Raw genomic sequence first — 18573 nt, 5'->3', positions numbered from 1 at the left:
AAGCATCTGACTTGGGCTCCCGTCATGATCTCGTGGTTCGTGGGTTCAGGTCCCGCATTGGGCTCTGTGCTGGCAGCTCAGAGCCTGGAACCTGCTTCAGATTCTGTGTCTCCCTCACTCTCTGCCCCCCCACCCCACCGCTCTCTCTCTCTCTCTCTCTCTGTCAAAAATAAATAAACATTAAAAACATTAAAAATATATATATGGTTTGCAAATATTTTCTTTCATTGTGTAGGTTGCCTGCCTTTGTTTGTTTTTTTAATTATTTCTTTTGCTATGTAGTAGCTTTTTATTTTATTTTTTATTTTTTTGTTTTTAGGTTATTAATCCTCTCCTGAAAAATCTGCACAATCACCACAGATAGTCACTGCAGAATCTTTTCTTTTTAAATTTTTTTTAAGGTTTATTTTTTTTTGAGATAGAGAGAAACAGAGCATGAATGGGGGAGGGTCAGAGAGAGAGGGAGACACAGAATCCGAAACAGCCTCCAGGCTCTGAGTGGTCAGCACAGAGTCCGATGCGGGGCTCGAACTCACGGACCGCGAGATCATGACCTGAGCCGAAGTTGGATGCTTAGCCGACTGAGCCACCCAGGCGCCCCAAGAATCTTTACTCCTTTTTGTCGGCATCAACATTGGCTTTTGCAGTCCCCCTGCCTTTCTTCATTCTGTTCTTGGATTCCTTTTGCTGTTTTTCTGACAACTTTTTCTTCTCATACAGGCCATGTCTTGCAAGTCTGTGTTTGTGTTTGTTTTTCTTTGCATAGTCCCAGGAATCATAAATCATGGCAGAGCCAATTGTCTTGCCACCACCAAAATGGGTTCTGAACCCAAATATAAAGATGACATCTTTATGGTGTGTGATCTTGTACATTTTGGCTAATTTTTCCCGATTTTCTGTCTTAGGTACTGTTGCTTTCTGGGGTAAAGAACATCAATGACTGTCTGTTTCCGCTGAGGTAGTCAGTTATTCATGAACTTACTGGTCTGGATACTTATGTGTCATTCATGATGACGGCCGAGCCTATGCAAAAGCTTTTCATTTTGATGTAGTCCCACTTGTTTATTTTTAGCTTTGTTACTTGTGCTTTTGGGATCATACCCAAAAAAATATCATTGTCAAGGTCGGTGTCAATGAGGTTTCTTTTCTGTTTTCTCTTAGAAGTTTTATGATTTTAGACAGTTTTTCTTGCTATTAGCATCTTAATGATTTAAATTCATCAGTGAGGAACTGGTTAGCTAATTTGTAGTCTATTCAATAGATGACCCCAAAGGGCTTATGTGACAGTTTCCCCAAGTTAAATTATTAAGGCATGATATAAGGTTTCAAGTGTATACAATTAGATTCCATTTTGGAAAAGATTTAATGTGTTGGCAGATGTGTGAAATTTTTTGAACATTCATATGAATATTCTTAATTCATAATGACTTTAGGAATGTGACTGGGATGTATAGGCACATGGTAAAAATCAGGGAATATATTGTTATTGAGATGTCTATAAGTTTTATAAAGTTTAGAGTTATAGTTTATCGAAAATACCTTTCCATCACAAAGTAACCAAAATGTTTCACTTTTATATGCATATATCAGATAAAAAATGTTTGATTATGAAACTATTTAAAACTACTATTATCATTAATATGCATTTATTGAATTATAATGCATAAAACAAATAGCTGTCAAACATGTTTGAAGGATGGTATAGACCGTTTGGTAAGTCCCAAAGTATATTGTTGAAAATATCAAAGTATATTGTTGAAAAATGTGAACAAAACAGTTTACTTTTTGGCCAAATGTTAGTACAGTTTCAAAGATAAGTGTCAGTTTTAGTGAATTAATAGGATAAGTATGAAGACTTCATTAAATATTACCGCTAGACTTACATGAAAAATTCATTTTAAATGCTGCTTAATTTTAAACACTTAAAAAATCATTTACACTAAGTTTAGGGACTAAGAAATTCATCACTGATGGGCTGCAGCAACTATTTATGCAGTTAAGGCCTTTTAAAAAATAGAATTCACAGTAGATATTTGTTCTATCCAGTTGATAGGCTTCAGAAAGGACTAAATTACCATAAGTTGCACTTGTATTCTAGACCCTGCTTGCACTGGCTTCCCAGAGCAATTGTACATTTCTTCCCAATGTCATATTCACTAATGACTGTTTGATAGCTTAACATCAACTGAGGTGGAGGGACTTACACAAAATTTGATCATGCTAGAAATCAGGGCTCTCCCCATTGCTCCTTGAGAAGTTTCTTAAACATTTACTTGTCCACAACAGATCAAACTGTGATCAAGCATAGAATTTGGAATCACACACCACAGCTTTGGGTCCAAGTTTCACCACTTGGGAGTGGAGTTGCCTTTGCTAGATCAAAGTTGTCATTTCCTTAACAGGAAAAGAGGAATATAACATACTTAACATTTTGGCTTTTTCAAGGATTCAGTAAGAAATATATGTAATATGTTTAAGTTAGGGTCTGTCACACAGTAAGATCTGAATATAATTTATTTATTTTACTCATACAACCACCTTTTCTCACATTTAGTCAAACTGCCTTGTTTTTCTATTAGAGTAACACATGTGTACATACACGCAGTGTAAGAAATAGAGGGAATAGACCACTAATTATCTAACAGTTAATATTCATACCTTTTAACTGCGGAAAATGTCACCTTTTACATCACTCATGACAATTTACATCTTTGCAGATGATCATTGCTAGGAGAGGAAAGGACCCATCAAGTCCTTTTGGTTCCTGTTAGCAATGTTGTCCACTTTAGATCCTTATAGTTATAAATTGCAGTAATTTGGAATGAGCTGTTCCTGTGTAATTTTTAACATGGGAAAGGATTATTAATGTGGACTTACTTATCCACTGTTTATTTACTGGTATCCAGGAGAGGACTGGCCTGATGGCTTTGGCAGTGAATAGGGCGCCCTGAGTCCAAGAGACATGACATTAGAAGATATAGTGAGGTTTAAAAAATTATTGAATACCAAGTAAGGCAACATTTGTTAGTCAAAAATGTACGTGCATGGTATTGAAATTACTATGTTAAATTGTTGTGTGATGTAAATATACTCAAATCATTTGTACTTCAAAATTATAACCAATTTTAGAAAAGACACTCTTTGAAGTTCAAGTTTTTAAATGTGATGGTCTTTTTTCCCTCATTTCTTGGCCTTGAGATGCTGGATGTAATTAATATAATATCTGATTATATTTTGATGATGTCAGAAAAGTATACCTTTGAACTGATTTGTTTATATGTTTTATGTAAATCTCAGAATATTGCTTTCAATATAGAAGTCCTTAATTTCTCCATAATATAAATCATGAAATACCTCTGCACCCATTATTTAACACAATAGAGTATAGAATTATTAAACTGTGGCAGTATTTTTATAGAAAAGAGTTAATGCAACTCATAGTCTTTTCCTATACTCCCTCTCCTTTATGTCCCACTACAGAGCCAGCAGCTGAGCCATACAAAGGGAATGTCTGACAGATAAAGTACACAGATGCTAAGGTCTGGAATACATTTTTTAGCATTAACATCTGTGTCTGTGCAAAGCTCTTGGCTGCTTTCTTCATTTGATGCTTGGATGGGGCTCTTAGGTCTGTTGACTTCATTGCTAAATGTGCTCATATCTGTGCAGCAGGCTCTAATGACCTGCTGAGGAAATCAACTATTGATAAACTAGTTGAAAAGTCCTGATCGTGGGAACTTGTCAGTTTTGTTCCCCTAAGTGACTTGTGCTCACAGGAATTTGACCCCGTTTAATGAAAAGCATCTTAAATAAAATCATCCACAAATTTCATGTAGAGATAAAGGAAGGACATAAATTACTCTTAAATAAGATAGTCCTGAATCAATTTTATATGTCTTTGGATGATCCTTTTCACATTGCTTCAAAAATAAAATGTATAAACCAATATTTTCAGTACTAGGAAATTAATTTTTAATTCCTTGAGAAATAAAATTCAGGCAACTATGTTCTGAAGGGATTTATTTTCACTATTATTAGAAAATCATACATATCACTTTGGGAGATACAGGAAGTATATTCCCAAATTTTCAACAAATCCCAAACATTGATTCAGTTCACCTAATTAGATCATATAAAAGCCAAGTGATTCTCATTATAGTAAAAAAAAAAAGTACGTTTACATGCATTTATAAAAATAGATAAATATGCAATTTCTATACATATTTTACTAGAATGTAAATATTATAATGAAAAACAAATATTTCTTAAAAACATGAATATTTCTTAAAAATTTTGTATTTCTAAATTATGTGCAATATAACAGTATTTATCAAAAGATCTTATCTTTTCCGGAGAAATATTTCTGGAGAAATAATTTATTCTTAAATGTTTAACTGCTACCTGGTTTTGTATTCAAAACAAATAAAAACTTCACTTAATGTTTCTTGTGTGCTTTTGTATTTTCTACTTCCTTCTTTAAAATAGTAAACTGAGTTTTACAGATTTTGTTAGGATTTTGGAATAATGATCATAAAACAAAAATGATATAAAGATAAAACAATACACACACACACACAAACACACTCACAGAAGCTTATCTGTTATCTGGATCAATTTCCCACTAAGGATATAACTCTGATTTTGTTTTTGTTATACCCCACAGATGTAACAGACTTTGGAAATAATTTTATATATGTTAAAGATAAAGATTGGTATTAACATGCACTTGGTTCTTCTGAACACACATCCCTACCATAATTTCACTTAAAGTGCATGTAAATGCAGAGAACAATCTGAGGGTTGATGGAGGGGTTTTGGATGGCAGAATGGTCTGGATGGGTGATGGGCATTAGGGAGGGCACTTGTTGGGATAACCACTGGGTGTTATAGGTAGGTTATGGACCACTAAGTTCTACTCCTGAAATCATTATTACATTATATGTTAAATAACTTGGATTTAAATAAAATTTAAAAAAAATAAAAATAAGGTGCATTTAAAATATTCTTTTGTTATTTTTCTAATCTACATTAAAAAAAAAACATATTAAGTTGCATTTTGTATACCTTACTCTAGTCTCCAAAGACTACTTATGCTTTAGCTTTAGTGCTATTCCAATGGGTTTTTGTGTGCTTAGGTTGTTTGAAAATATTGTCTTCCAAAGTGTGGAGGAATCATTTGGATGACATTGTAAGCTCCTGATGCCAAGCTGGGAAATTTTCTTCCAAAGACAGCATCTGGTTCTTTGGCAAATCTGTTGGTGGTTTTTCTGTACCTCTAGGTCTGTTATATGGCTGGCTGCTTTTGAGGACTGTTTTCTACTTTACTGAAATGAAGGACTGTATAAATCACTGAAACATTCTGTGATGTTGATTTAAGTACTAGCTTAGAAACTAAGGCTCCATATATGAGATAAGCATAACATTGATGTCTGTACGCTGATATACTCTCAGGAACATCTGTTTCTGCAAATGCCTGGGACGGCCTAAATGTGCAAGATGAATAAACGTATTATATGTTCAATGGAAAAAATATTTTACAGTCATTGATATTGTTGGAGAATTTATTCTTCACTCATTCCGAAGTCAATTAATTGAGAAGTACCAAGCAGAAGGTACTGTTGAGAATCTGCTATTTCTTCTGGCAAAGCTATTGATGACTTGAGTAGAAAAACTTTCCTGTGATGTGAGGTAATACTAAAGCATATTTTTGTGTTTTCCAAAAATACCATATTTGAATAACGAGTCTTTAGAATACAGAATTCATAATCAACAGCAGTTATAAGGCAGGACGATTTTTCTTTCTGGGTAATTATAAGTAATGTAATTCACTAATTTCTGCCATAATGATGAATAAGAGGGTGTACAAAGTAAAAGTTAATTTATTACAATGTCTTCTCCCTTTTTTATGCTAGTTAACTCTTGCTGAGTTAAAAAAAATTAAATGAAAACCCTTTAGATTCCCTTATTAATTCACTCTATATGTGTTTGTTCAGTGTTTTATATTTACCAGAAACTATTCTAAGTCCTGGGGATACAAACTCAAATACCATCATGGCCCCAAGTTAAAGGGACTTGTACTAGGCAAGACTGATACAGAGCTTGGAAAATAAAGGAACTGCTAGAGAGGATGGCTGCAAACAGAAATTACATAACATAGTAAGAAAAAGATACTGTTTGATTATTACAGAATCATAGATGAACAGCTTATTTTTCCTTGATAAGTCAGGGAAGATTTTAGTGAGGAAGTTCTGTTTCACCTGAGTCTTAGTAATGATTCAGAGGTTTTTAAGAAAAAGTAAAAAAGTGTATTGATACAACATTCCAGAAAGTTGGAAAGGCAAGTAATAAAGGGTAGGAGTTGTGAGACTTTATGGTGTTTTTAGAGAAGCTCAGTTTTCATGCATATATCCCTCCCTGCATGAGAGGATTAGCAATTGCCAATGGAAAAGATGGCATAAATTTGAACTTAATGTAGACAAGATCAGAAGCCAGAGCCTCACCAGCTGGAAAGATAAAAAAAAAAAAAAATTATAATTTAATATCAAATGTCCTGTGGGAGACACTTGGATGTTTAACTCAGTTTCCTTGTTATCACTTGCTGTCTTCCACAAACATGAGAATATGTAGTTGTACACCCTTTGAAAAGGGTTGTTTTTCTTAAGGAACAAAAAACCAATATTGAAAGGTGCATTCTTAGTAACAATGCGATCTTGGCTAAGTCTTTTAAATTCTCTGGGCTATGGCCTCCTCATTTGGGAAGTCACTGTAACAATAGTAGTTCATGGGGTATATTATGAAAATTAAATTAATAGATATGTATAAGAATACTTTTAATGTAGCACATACCTAATGAACATTATTTATTTTATTATTTTTCCTGCCATCTGAAATCTGTGTCTGAGTTCATAATCCATCATATGCCAAATTTTGTATTAAGTCTCTTCTATTTCCTTACATGATCTACTGGGATGCTCTAGTCTGTTATCCTGGATTTTCTATCATGGGTTTTGTCTTGAATCAAGCTAAACTTTATCTTGTACAGCACAGGGACTAATATCCTTATCTTCCTGATCCATTACCCAGACACCTTCCAAACTACTCACAGCTTCCCACATTGGTCATTCCAATACTTTGATAGCTTAATGTAAGCTATCAATGTTAAGCTTAATGTTAAGAAATGATACTTATAAAATTTAAATCATTTATAAAATTAAATAAGGCCTTATCAAACAAAATAATAAAATGAACATATAGTGGGGGAAATAGTACAGTTTTAGTAGCAACAACAATGACGAGAGAGAGAGAGAGAGAGCAAGAGCGAGAGGGAGAGAAAGGGAGAGAAAGAGAGAGATAGCCAGGAACTTAAAATGTGTTGTAACTCTTTGGAGAAATCATAAAACTATAGAGAGGCAAGAAAGATATCTTAAATAAATAGGCATTCCAATTATAGTCTTGAATGAAAAATAATAATATGAAGATATGAATCAGTGTATAAAATGAATGTAACCTAAGCTATACTCAGCCAGGTTTTGTGTGAGTGTATAACTTGACTAAAGGATTTTGTAGTTCATCTGGAAACATTTACATTAAGGTTTTGAAAAATAAGAGAGTTCATAATGTGTGTGTGTGTGTGTGTGTGTGTGTGTGTGTGTGTGTGTGTGTGTGTATTTAATCCACATTTGGATTTGGTAGAGTTGTTGTTTAACTGTCCCCAATTCTTTGCTTCTCCCTTTATCCATGACCTTTGTCATTTAACCTGCCAGTCTGGCATTGGGCCCAGCCATAAATTCCTTTGTTCTTAAAAGATGTAGCAAAGTAAAAACTTGAAAAAGCATTTCGTGTTTTTATTTGAATTCTTATGTGTCTGAAATCACCAAAGGACCATGCCTGAGCTAGGCTGCTGGAGGATGAGGGACATGGGGAGACAAACTAGCCAAATTTCTCCCAGCTAAAGCCAACCAAAACCAGTCAGTAGTGAGCCTCACTAATCATACAAATCAGTTTAGCTTAGGTGATAAAAATCAACTCGATGGAGTTCTGCCAGAATTGATGACCACCACACTTATAAGCTAAATAAGTGTAGTTTATATTGATGCAGTCTTGTTTGCCATATGCAGCATAATTATGATATAGATATTGCTACCAGGGATCGAATGCTGTGGCAGCAAAACACAATTTGTAGATAAGAGGGGTGGGTAGGAACATGCAGCAGATGAAGAGGATATTATCGTATAAAGATGGAAAGTGTGGGACAAAATATTATGAAAGCTTGAAGAAAGAGTAAGAAAACTGGTATTTAATGATAGGAAAATAGTGACCCATGTTATGCATTGACAAATTTTTTGGTAAAACTGACAGAAGGTAGACATGGACGTGAGCAAAGGGATTTCCAAAAAAAATATACCTCCTTCATGCAAATCTGTTTCCTGGGAACAATGACTCATGGCATTGGTTAAATTTATAATGATAAATTTACATGCTGTGATATGATGAAGTATTGGAATTAATGTGAAAATAGAGATTACAAAATCCTTATGTCGTAGTATCCCATTTTGGTGGACTAATACTATTTGACAAAGGAAGAGAATTAAAGGCAGCGAAATGGCCTTGGCACGCACTGCCATGAACTGACTGTCCTTTTCAGTCCCAGCAGGTACTCATGCCATCTCTTGCTCTCATTGACATTCTCATGGGTTTTTCAGATTACGGAATATTCACATTAAATATTTGGATGTATTTGAAAGATTGGCTGAACTGGACACCTCATAAAAGAACTGAGAAAAACATGAAATGTATTCATTTTTGTTGAATTTCTATATATTGTTTAATTTTATAGTACCCATAGATATAGTTGAAAGACTCAGCTCTGAAATTTAAATAACTGAGTTTGAATTATATACCTGCCTTTATAGACTTTATGAAATCTGAGTATATTAAACATTCAAGCTCTCTTCATGGATGAAATGGGCATTATAATGTCTATTATTTTAAGGTACTGCAAAGAATAATTCAGGATTGTGTAAACATTTTTTGGTATGTGTTAATATTACTGCAGAAGTTAACGTGGATATATAGATGGGAAAAAGATAGGTGGATCATAGAAAGACATAAACATAGCTTCCTATAGAAAAAGAGTGAGATAAAAATGAAGTCATTACACCAATAACTAACTGATCTTGCTTTTCTGATCAATTACATGTGAATAGTTTTCACTTCAAATAAGAAAAATCCATCATTTTATCTTTAATTTGAACACCAAAGTTACTGTGGCCAAGTCCTTATTGTCCTAGCAGTAATTAATTTTTGTATTGAAGTTTCTCTGAATTCAGAAAGGCTTCAAAGTTCAGAAGATGAAAATTATGGATGAGATAAACAAAATTCAAGTACACTAACCCTACAGTATTAATCATTTCCCACATGTCTTGAAATAATGTGACCTGTCTTCATTGTGAGACTGATGTGTAGGGATTTATAAAGATAATTACAAGTATCAATACATTTGGATTTATAATTTTTTTCTGGAATGATGCTTCAGTGAAAGAAGAACCTAGCAATTTTATCTAATCTCACTACAGTATTTGATATTTGCTTAGCAGAAAACATAAGTTTAAATATGATAGGAAAAAAGATGCATTAAATAATATAATTTAATTTAGAAAATAATAATCTTCTTTTATTGATATGCACTTTCAAATATCCTTTTTTGTATATATGCCTTCTTTTTAAATACTGAGTAATATGCACATCATCCTTTTAGTTTTTGTGTATAGCAACTTCAGGGATTAAAGTGACCTATTGTTTTACTTCAGTGAATTTATTGGATGAGATTACAAGAGCAAAAAATACAATTTTATTTTTACTTGGCAAAATAAGTGCATTAATTTAGTTTGCAAACCATTTCATAAAATATTCTTTAATAAAATTGTGTTCCCTTGAGAAATATGAAAACCTGAACATAAGAATATTTAAGACCTCAAATTTAAGGTAATTATAATTTTTCAGTGTTTTTTAGTAGCAAATGTATTAAAGATCATTGTGTTATTAAATCTATTCAATATAAAAAATTTTTAAACATATATATACTTTATAAAAATATTCATGATTTTTTTTAATGTTATTTAATATTGAAAAAAGATGAAAAATTGAAATATTTTCAGATGTTTAATGAAAATATGTGATTAATGAAACTTCACTGGATCTAAAACTTAAAATTCTATTTTTGTATTTTTATCTTATAATTATTTTAAATATTGTTTAGATAAAAATACCAAATATTAAGCTCCTGGCTAAGTATTTTATACATGAAACTCATGTAATTCTCACAAAAACCAATGAGGTGTAGGTACTGTTATTTAATCCTGATTTTATAGATGAGAAAAATGAGACACAGAAATGTTAACATAACTTGTAGATATTCACATAGCTAAAAAGTATCAGCAGGAAGAAACCCTACTAGGCTAATTCCAGAGTCCATGCTCTTGACACTTACACTATTTTACTTACTGACAGATTGCAAGTTACCACTCTTGAAGTTGTTTCCATACAATTCCAGGCTTAGAAAATGTTGATTTGGAAAATACTTGTAACATGGGAAGAATTCTTCTGTATTCCATGAAATGCTTTGCTCTTGAAAGATTCACTGTATTTTTGAAACATATGCACATACACATGCACACACACACAACCAACAAGGCATGAAATTTTTAAATTAAAAATATAAGCATTCAGTCTGTACTCTTGAATTTGTGATGTTTAATTAATTAATTAATTAATTAATTAATTTTTAGTATATTTCTCCTAATTGTCCAAGAAAGAATAATGGTTTTGAATCCTGATTCGTTCACTTACTTGGAAGCCATGAAGCGACTGGTTTGGAAAATTATTTAAAAATTGAAATTGTTTATGCTTTATTGATTTTCTCAGTGATTTTCTTGATGTTTGTTCATGAAAAATTACACACTTTAAAGTGAAGAGGTGACAATGAAGTAGCTTTTTCCTTTAAAACAACACTCAGAATACATGTGACAGAATTGTGGAATGGTCAAAATTGATCAGAGGAGTAGTGTTGTGCAATCTCATCTAAAGACTTGTAAAATAACACTAAAAATGTATAGTTTTTCTATTAGAACCCTTTTTACAGATGATTTTTATAAATCGCTTTTTCTTATTGTAAATTATACTGTGTTTTTACATTCTTTAAAAAGCAATATTAATCCTTCAGTCCTAACCTTTCCAAAATTTTAAAATCTTCATAGGGAACTTAAACTATAATAAAAATGTAGAAATATCAAACAGTCCTACTTTCTGCTTTATATTAATCCTGGAGAGGGAAAATTGTTCTCAGAAAATTTTTTCTTGTGTTGTTATTATTATATTTGATGATGAATAAGGGGAATATTTTCCTTAAGCATATAATAGCTCATTTATGGATAAGCCTTTTATTGATTATAGTATGTAAATGTGCTCATGTAACACATCAAAAGGTAATATTTAAAAAAAATGTGTATGGCATCATTAGCTTGAGCATTTTCCAGTGTCCATGATACATTTAAAAAAAATTAATTCTTCAAATCTTCCATAGTATGGAATTCAGTTCTTTGTTATTCTGTTATTTCCAGACTATGCAGATTTAAATATACGCTAATAGTATTATAATAATGTGTCAGAAAATGTAAAAGGAATTAACTCTGACATCTGTTAATTAATTGGCAGAATTCATGTGCCTCATTGCAAAGTGACCTTTTACATCATTTTCAAAGTTTTTTTTAGCAGATACAAGATTTCTTAGATTTATTACAATAGTCATTTCATTGATTATATTTTTTAATTATAGATTTTGTTTTAAAATGAGAAATAATAGTAACATCAATGGCTGTTTTTGATAACTTCATATTCTACCTCTAAATATAATAACATGATTTCTTTGCCTACTATAATTCTGATACAACCTCACTACCACACTGTGGAATAAATGATGTTTCTTTTTTTCTCTCTAACTTTCTTTTTCTTTCTTTCTTTCTTTCTTTCTTTCTTTCTTTCTTTCTTTCTTTCTTTCTCTCTCTCTCTCTCTCTCTCTCTTTCTTTCTTTCTTTCTTTCTTTTTCTTTCTTGCTTTCTTGCTTTCTTTTAATGTTTATTTTTGAGAGAGAGAGAAAGAGAGCACACGCATGTGAGCAATCCTGAGTGGGGGAGGGGTAGAGAGAGAGGGAAACACAGAATTTGAAATAGGCTCCAGGCTCTGAGCTGTCAGCACAGAGCCCAGCAGAGGGCTAAAACTCTGGACCAGAGAGATCATGACCTAGGCTGACGTTGAACGCTTAACCAACTGAGCCACCTAGGCACCCCACTTTCTAACTTTTTTTAAAGCTTATTTATTTATTTTAGAGAGAGAGAGACAGTGAGCAAGTGTACATGCATGAGTAGGGGAAGGGCAGGCAGACAGAGGGAGAGAGAGATTTCCATGAAGGATCTGTGATGTCAGCAAGGAACCCAACTTGGGGCTTGATCTCATGAACTGTGAGATCATGACTTAAGCTGAAATCAAGAAGCAGATGCTTAACTGACTGAGCCACCTAGGCACCCCAACAATGTTTAAATTACTAATATTAATTCAGAATTGTGTATTTTAGAATTTTTAAATACTAGAACTATAAATAATTATATAATAATGTATAAAGGTATTGATATTTATTGATTCATCTCAGTTGATTAAAAAAGGAAGGGTTGACTCAGGTATCATTGTTAAAATAAATGTGTTTCAGATTATATTGTAGAGCATTATCATTATTTTCATAGCCGTGTCGCTATAAATGAAGACAAAATCTTAGAAACCAGAACAGGTTTTTTCTTTTTAAGTTAATGCCAACTGTATCTGAGATACTAATTTAGGAAAGCTCCTCCGGTCACTTTCAGTTACATATGTGTGTGTGCATGTGCCTGTGTGTACACAGTGATGCCTACAGTGACACTTTATTCGTTGAAATTATTTTAGTTACCATCTACACTCATTCGCCCATCTCTCACACACACATTGCACCCTGGCCATGAGACTATGATCAGCAACCAAGATATTTCTTACTCCACTTTGCACATTAAATAAAAAGCTTAATGCATGACATTTTAAAAATGCTTGCTGTACTGATATTTTAAAAGAAAAACTCAGCTCAACAAGAAAGAGATCTAAATGTATAGAGGTGTAAAACCTTAGTGATCAGTTCTTAAGTCTGAAGAATTATTCATGGTGAATTCATGGATATCTTTGCAAGTGGGGCTCTGTAATAGAGACCTCAACTTTCATAAAAGATATATACCATCCTTTCAAATCTCTGAATAAACAGAAAACAACACAATTCTTTCCAGGTAAAATAAAGGGTAAAAACCCTTTGTTTTACGACTGAATATATAAGACAGTTACAGTCCTATATGATGTGGAAAATGTGGGGGTTCAGAGCTGAGGGCCAAGAAAGAATTCTTGAGACATCCTCAGTGCCAAAATGTGGTTTTATTAAAGCATGATGATAAGACCCAGGGCAAAAAGAGCTACACCGGAGCTGTGAAGAAAGGCCAGATTATATACTTTCAAGTGGAGAGGGGGGTTTGGGGTAGCACAAGGCTCCAAGGAATTTTGGAAGCAAGGTTTCCAGGATCCAGAGGGGGCTAGCCATTGTTAGGAAAAGGTCATTTATTACTGTTTAGTAAAACCTCAGTCATGAGACCCTTTAGGTACATACCAGTGGGCTATATGCTTGGAGAATGATGGTTAACATACATTTGGGGAGTGGAGAGAACGGAAATTTCCAAAGGAACTTTTATATGTTAAAGTGGACTTACAGGATCCTGGAGGTCAGGAAAATGTTAAGCAAAATTGCCTTTTGCCCTTAGCAAAATGTCATCATCGAGGCAGCTGAGTTTCTAGAGGAAGGTCACACTCTCTGTCTCAAGTCAATGAGCTGTAAGTTGTAAGGAAACTTAATTTTTTTTTCTTTTGCCTTTGTTTCCCACATCACTAGATATGCTACTTTTTCCTAGGGAAGATTTATGAAGTTTCTAATGTTTCATTGAAAGATGTTTTAGATATTTAATTAGTATATTTTTATCATTATTGACATGGCTTATTTATATAAATAAAGCCAGTGATGACAATGAAGATGAGGCAGTTGGTGATAGAAAATCAAGAAATCAGGATAAGTATTATTTTAATAGAAATAATACAGTTTAAGAAGTAAAATATCCAGTGCTTAATCCCTAGTCTAAAAATTGCTATCTATATGAGTTTAAGCAATATATTTCACTATCTATGAGAATAACAAAATTTGAATCATATGTATGTTGGTGGTTTGGAGTGAGGATAAAGTTTATATTTATAGCTGCTAAATAATTACAATTAGAATTAAAACAAATAATGATAACCACTGGATTAGCTGATATGAAGATGCCAATAGAAGAGTATTAGCAGCCATTTCTTAGGTATCACACCTACCCAGTGCCCCTACAGTTCAAATCACAAGGTTTCTTAGAAAACCATAAATACCCAAAACACTCATTAAAAACAAAAATTCATCTGCCCACAGCCTATATTTTTGTTTTCTTGTATAAACTTTTCCTTCCCTTTTGCTTCTATTAGGTGACAGTCAAACCACATATGATAATTCTCATTCATAAGCAAGTAAATATCAACTGCATTGTTTCCTACCCTATTATATCTGTGTTAGTTGTTTCTGGAGGTTTCACTGGAGACTCTGCTCTCATGAGTTTCTCTCCATTGGAGTTACAAAAATGGTACACTTCCTCCACACTAGTGCCACAAGATGTCTTCCCTTGGCCCTCCTGTTGGGTCTGTGTGGCAATAAAGGACTTGGGCTTTCACGTGCTAAATCTGGTTAAATCATGTCTGCTTTATATAAAGCTAACATTTATTGTCCCATTGGTGGCAGCAAGGATAGTTAAGTTAGTTTTGATTATCTGACCATCTGGCCTCTGTCAGGTAAAATAGGACAGAGAACAAATTTTCTGTAAAGAGCCAATCAACTCAGTATGTGGTTTTATATATTTGTCACTTTTGTCTTTTTGTCTTGAGAATTCCTGGAATTGAGTTACCCATTACCAGCCTATTGGGTCACAAGACAATAGTTTAGTTGAACTGTTAGCCATTGTCAGCAATGGTGTTGGGAATTTGCTCATATAAATTTCAGAGATAATTATTTTGAAAATTGATATAATACTCCATTTGTCTTCTGGTATTTTCTCTTTTTTCTCTTTGTGTGTGTGTGTGTGTGTGTGTGTGTGTGTGTGTGTGTGTGTGTGTGTATGGGGAAAAAAGCCTTCCTATGTTGTTCTAAAGGAAAATAAATTAGCATTTATAATGCCACATTTATAAACATGGTCCTTTCATCTCTGTGTACAGCTCTTTAAATGCTTCTGGAAATAAATCAATCATAAACATTTGTCAAATGTACATACCATTAGGGTTACATAATTCAGGTGGTTTCTTGTTAAAGGAAAGGGAATTAATGGGATTTTCTAAAAATGAAAATTGTTTTCTAAAACTTGTCAACAAGACCTTTAATTACTAATGTAACAAATATTCAAATGAAACTATATGTCTATTGGAATGAGAATACAGGTGGAATAGAAGAGATTGCTTTTTGCCTGACCCAAGTTTCTTTTTTTAATAGCTTTATTGAGAAATAATCAATACACCATACAGTTCATCCATTTATGGTCTAAAAGCTAATGTCTTCTAGTGTATTCTTAGAGTTATACATCCATTACCATAATCCATTTTAGAACATTTTAATTATCCCAGAGAAGAAACCCCATATCCCTTAGCTCTTACCCTCAGTCCCCTATCCTTCCAGTCATAGGTAATCACTAATCTACTTTCTGTATCTGTAGATCTGCCAGTTCTGGACATTTCAGTTAATGGAATTATAAAATATGTAGACCTTTGTGATTGGCTTCTTTCACGTAGCATAATGTTTTCAAGGGTCATCTATGTTGTAGCATTCCTTTTTATTGCCAAATATTTATTGTATCAATGTAACACATTTTATTTATGCATTAGTCAGTTTGAATTGTTTCTACATTTGGTTATTATGAATAAGGCTGCTATGAACATTAATGTACAAGTTTTTTTCATGGTCATATGGTTCATTTCTTCTGGGAATTTAAGTAGGAGTACAGTTGTTATATCTTAAGGCAACTCTGTGTTTAACCATTTGAGGAGCTACCAGACTGTAATCCAAAGTGTCTAACTCTTTTACATTTCTATCAGCAGCATGTGAGAATTTCAATTTTTTTATATCCTTGACAATTTTTGTTATTAGTTGTCCTTTTGATTATAACAGTCTTAGTGTGTGGACTCTTTGTAGATTCGAGATTCCTGACACCTCAAAAAACCAGAAGAGTTCCAAGTATACATCTTGGTTTTTTGTTTGTTTGTTTTTTTTAATTTCTCCTTTTAGGGAAAGAAAAACAAATAGAGAAGTCTTACCAAAATATATTCAAATTACCCTAGTTAATAAGGGAGGAAAAGTTCTGTTTGGCAGTAACATGGTGTTAGCAAACTTTAAACTTCAGCCATTGACTGGAACCGCGCTAAAATTAGATGAGTATTATAAAAAACCTCAAATAGAGTAAAAGCTATAAAATCCCACATAGGTATTAACTTAGTGAGAGTCTTATACATTTCTTCTTCTTTGTCAATAGAAAATATTTTCCAAACATACCAAATGATAGGTTTATGTTTCTCCATGTCAAAATAACCAGGCATCTTAAGTTCAAAATAACTCCTATTCTTGAATGGCAAATAAAGCATATATACCTACATAAATATGTATAATATATGAAATTATTATATGAAGTTATATTATTTCCAGAGCTAGCACAAGATTAACTTCTTGCTTTGAAAAATACTGGCACTTTTAAGAAATTTTCAAACCATTGTCGAAGCTCTAATATACATACACACTTATATGTATTTGACTATGGATTAAATGGCCTTGGTTGCTAAGTTACCAAGTAAGAGGCAGAAAAAATATCAAGTCAGGAAAACAAATAGTAAAAGAAATTGAGAATAAGGTTCCCCCGGAACCATGCATTTGTGGGAAAATACAGGCCCACAAAAAAATGACTAATAACATCCTAGTGATGGCAGAATGATAGTAAGCAGTGAATGACGCAGTAATCATGAAGTATATGCTAGTTGTCATAGAAATTGTGTGGATTGCATTACAGCTTTATGTGTAATTACAGTTTTGAAGAGTGGTTATTTTATACTACATCAAGAATAGTGACTTTATGTTGTTGAGAGTTTACACTCAGAACTCCCTATACCATCATGAATAAATTACAATAAATAAATGAGTAAAGAATTCATAGAAATTACCTTATGCCCATTATTTTCAAAGATAGATGAAATGCAAAGTGGGACCCCTGCTACACTACCACACACACACACTCACACACACACACACACACACACCATGAAGCAAGGGTTCCATAGTCAAATTATTTTCACTGCATAAATCACATGATTTAGTTTTTATGGATAATTGTTGAGGATTTTTTTTTTTACTTATGGCAGATGTGTTCTTGAAAAATTATGCCTGGTATAGAAAATTTGGAAAGAATCCTAGAACACCCAATTATGCAAGACTTATAGCTCATATAAGGGACACCTACTGTTTTAAAGGAGAACATGGGATTTATAAATTTTCCACAAAGGAAGTTCTGTCTGAAAGATTTAATGGGACTGGGATTCGAACAAAAGATATTTGTTCTATTTTTTGTTTTTCTGACACCCATTTTGTCAACAACAATTAATTATTAAGTGCCATAGTGGTTTGAAATCCCAGCATAAACATTTTACTCACATCTTAGGAATCCACCTGATGTGCAGCCTAAGTAGAAATGTAAGAAGCATTGGACATTTTCCCAGATGTTTATCTATCCTTGTCAATTTTTAATACTTGGAGAAGTTGCACAATTTTAAAAGAGTTTTTCCCATTTCGAAAGTCTGTTTTAAAAGTAAATTAATTTTAGAAGTTACTGACACATTATAGCATATACTTCGTGGCAATTAGTTTACTTTGTTTTTATTTAAGTAAAAGAATTTTATTAAGTGCAGCAAAGGATGATACTCATCTCTGCTAAGTAATATATTTATGTCCCCAAAGTAATACAATATATAATTGGAAAGCCCTTGGCATTATTTTACAGTACATGACCAGCATAATTGGCTGAATTAGATTAAAAGCTATTGAAGAGTTTAGAATCAAGTTACAATTAACCACAAATTTATAACTTGTTGAGACTATTTAATTGCGTATATAATGAATATACTGAAATAATTTATTCACTTAAAATTTGATTTTTTTAAAGCAATTCTCAGATCTTTAAAAGCGTAGCATGTTTCCTTAAGTAGCTCACTACTTAATTGTATTTTGAAATGACTTTTGCCTTTGTTGTTTAGTAATACTTTTGGAATATCCTAACCTTATTTTGATATGTGATATAATAGGGTAACATTAATTTTAGCATACGAGTTATTTATTTAGCATAGGCATAATGCTGT

At 32.8% G+C, this 18573-nt stretch overlaps 1 pseudogene; it reads right to left on the bottom strand.

Annotated features, from left to right (window-relative positions):
• Nucleotides 1–609: 609 nt before the first annotated feature.
• The window catches only part of LOC109247163 (40S ribosomal protein S24-like), a 58590-nt pseudogene continuing 40626 nt past the window's right edge, over nucleotides 610–18573 (bottom strand).

Source organism: Panthera pardus, unplaced genomic scaffold (assembly GCF_024362965.1).
Source record: "Panthera pardus isolate Hobbes unplaced genomic scaffold, ASM2436296v1 HiC_scaffold_1, whole genome shotgun sequence".
Classification (NCBI taxonomy): domain Eukaryota; kingdom Metazoa; phylum Chordata; class Mammalia; order Carnivora; family Felidae; genus Panthera; species Panthera pardus.
The sequence above is the reverse complement of the archived record's forward strand: the minus strand, read 5'-3'. Positions and strand labels throughout refer to the sequence as shown.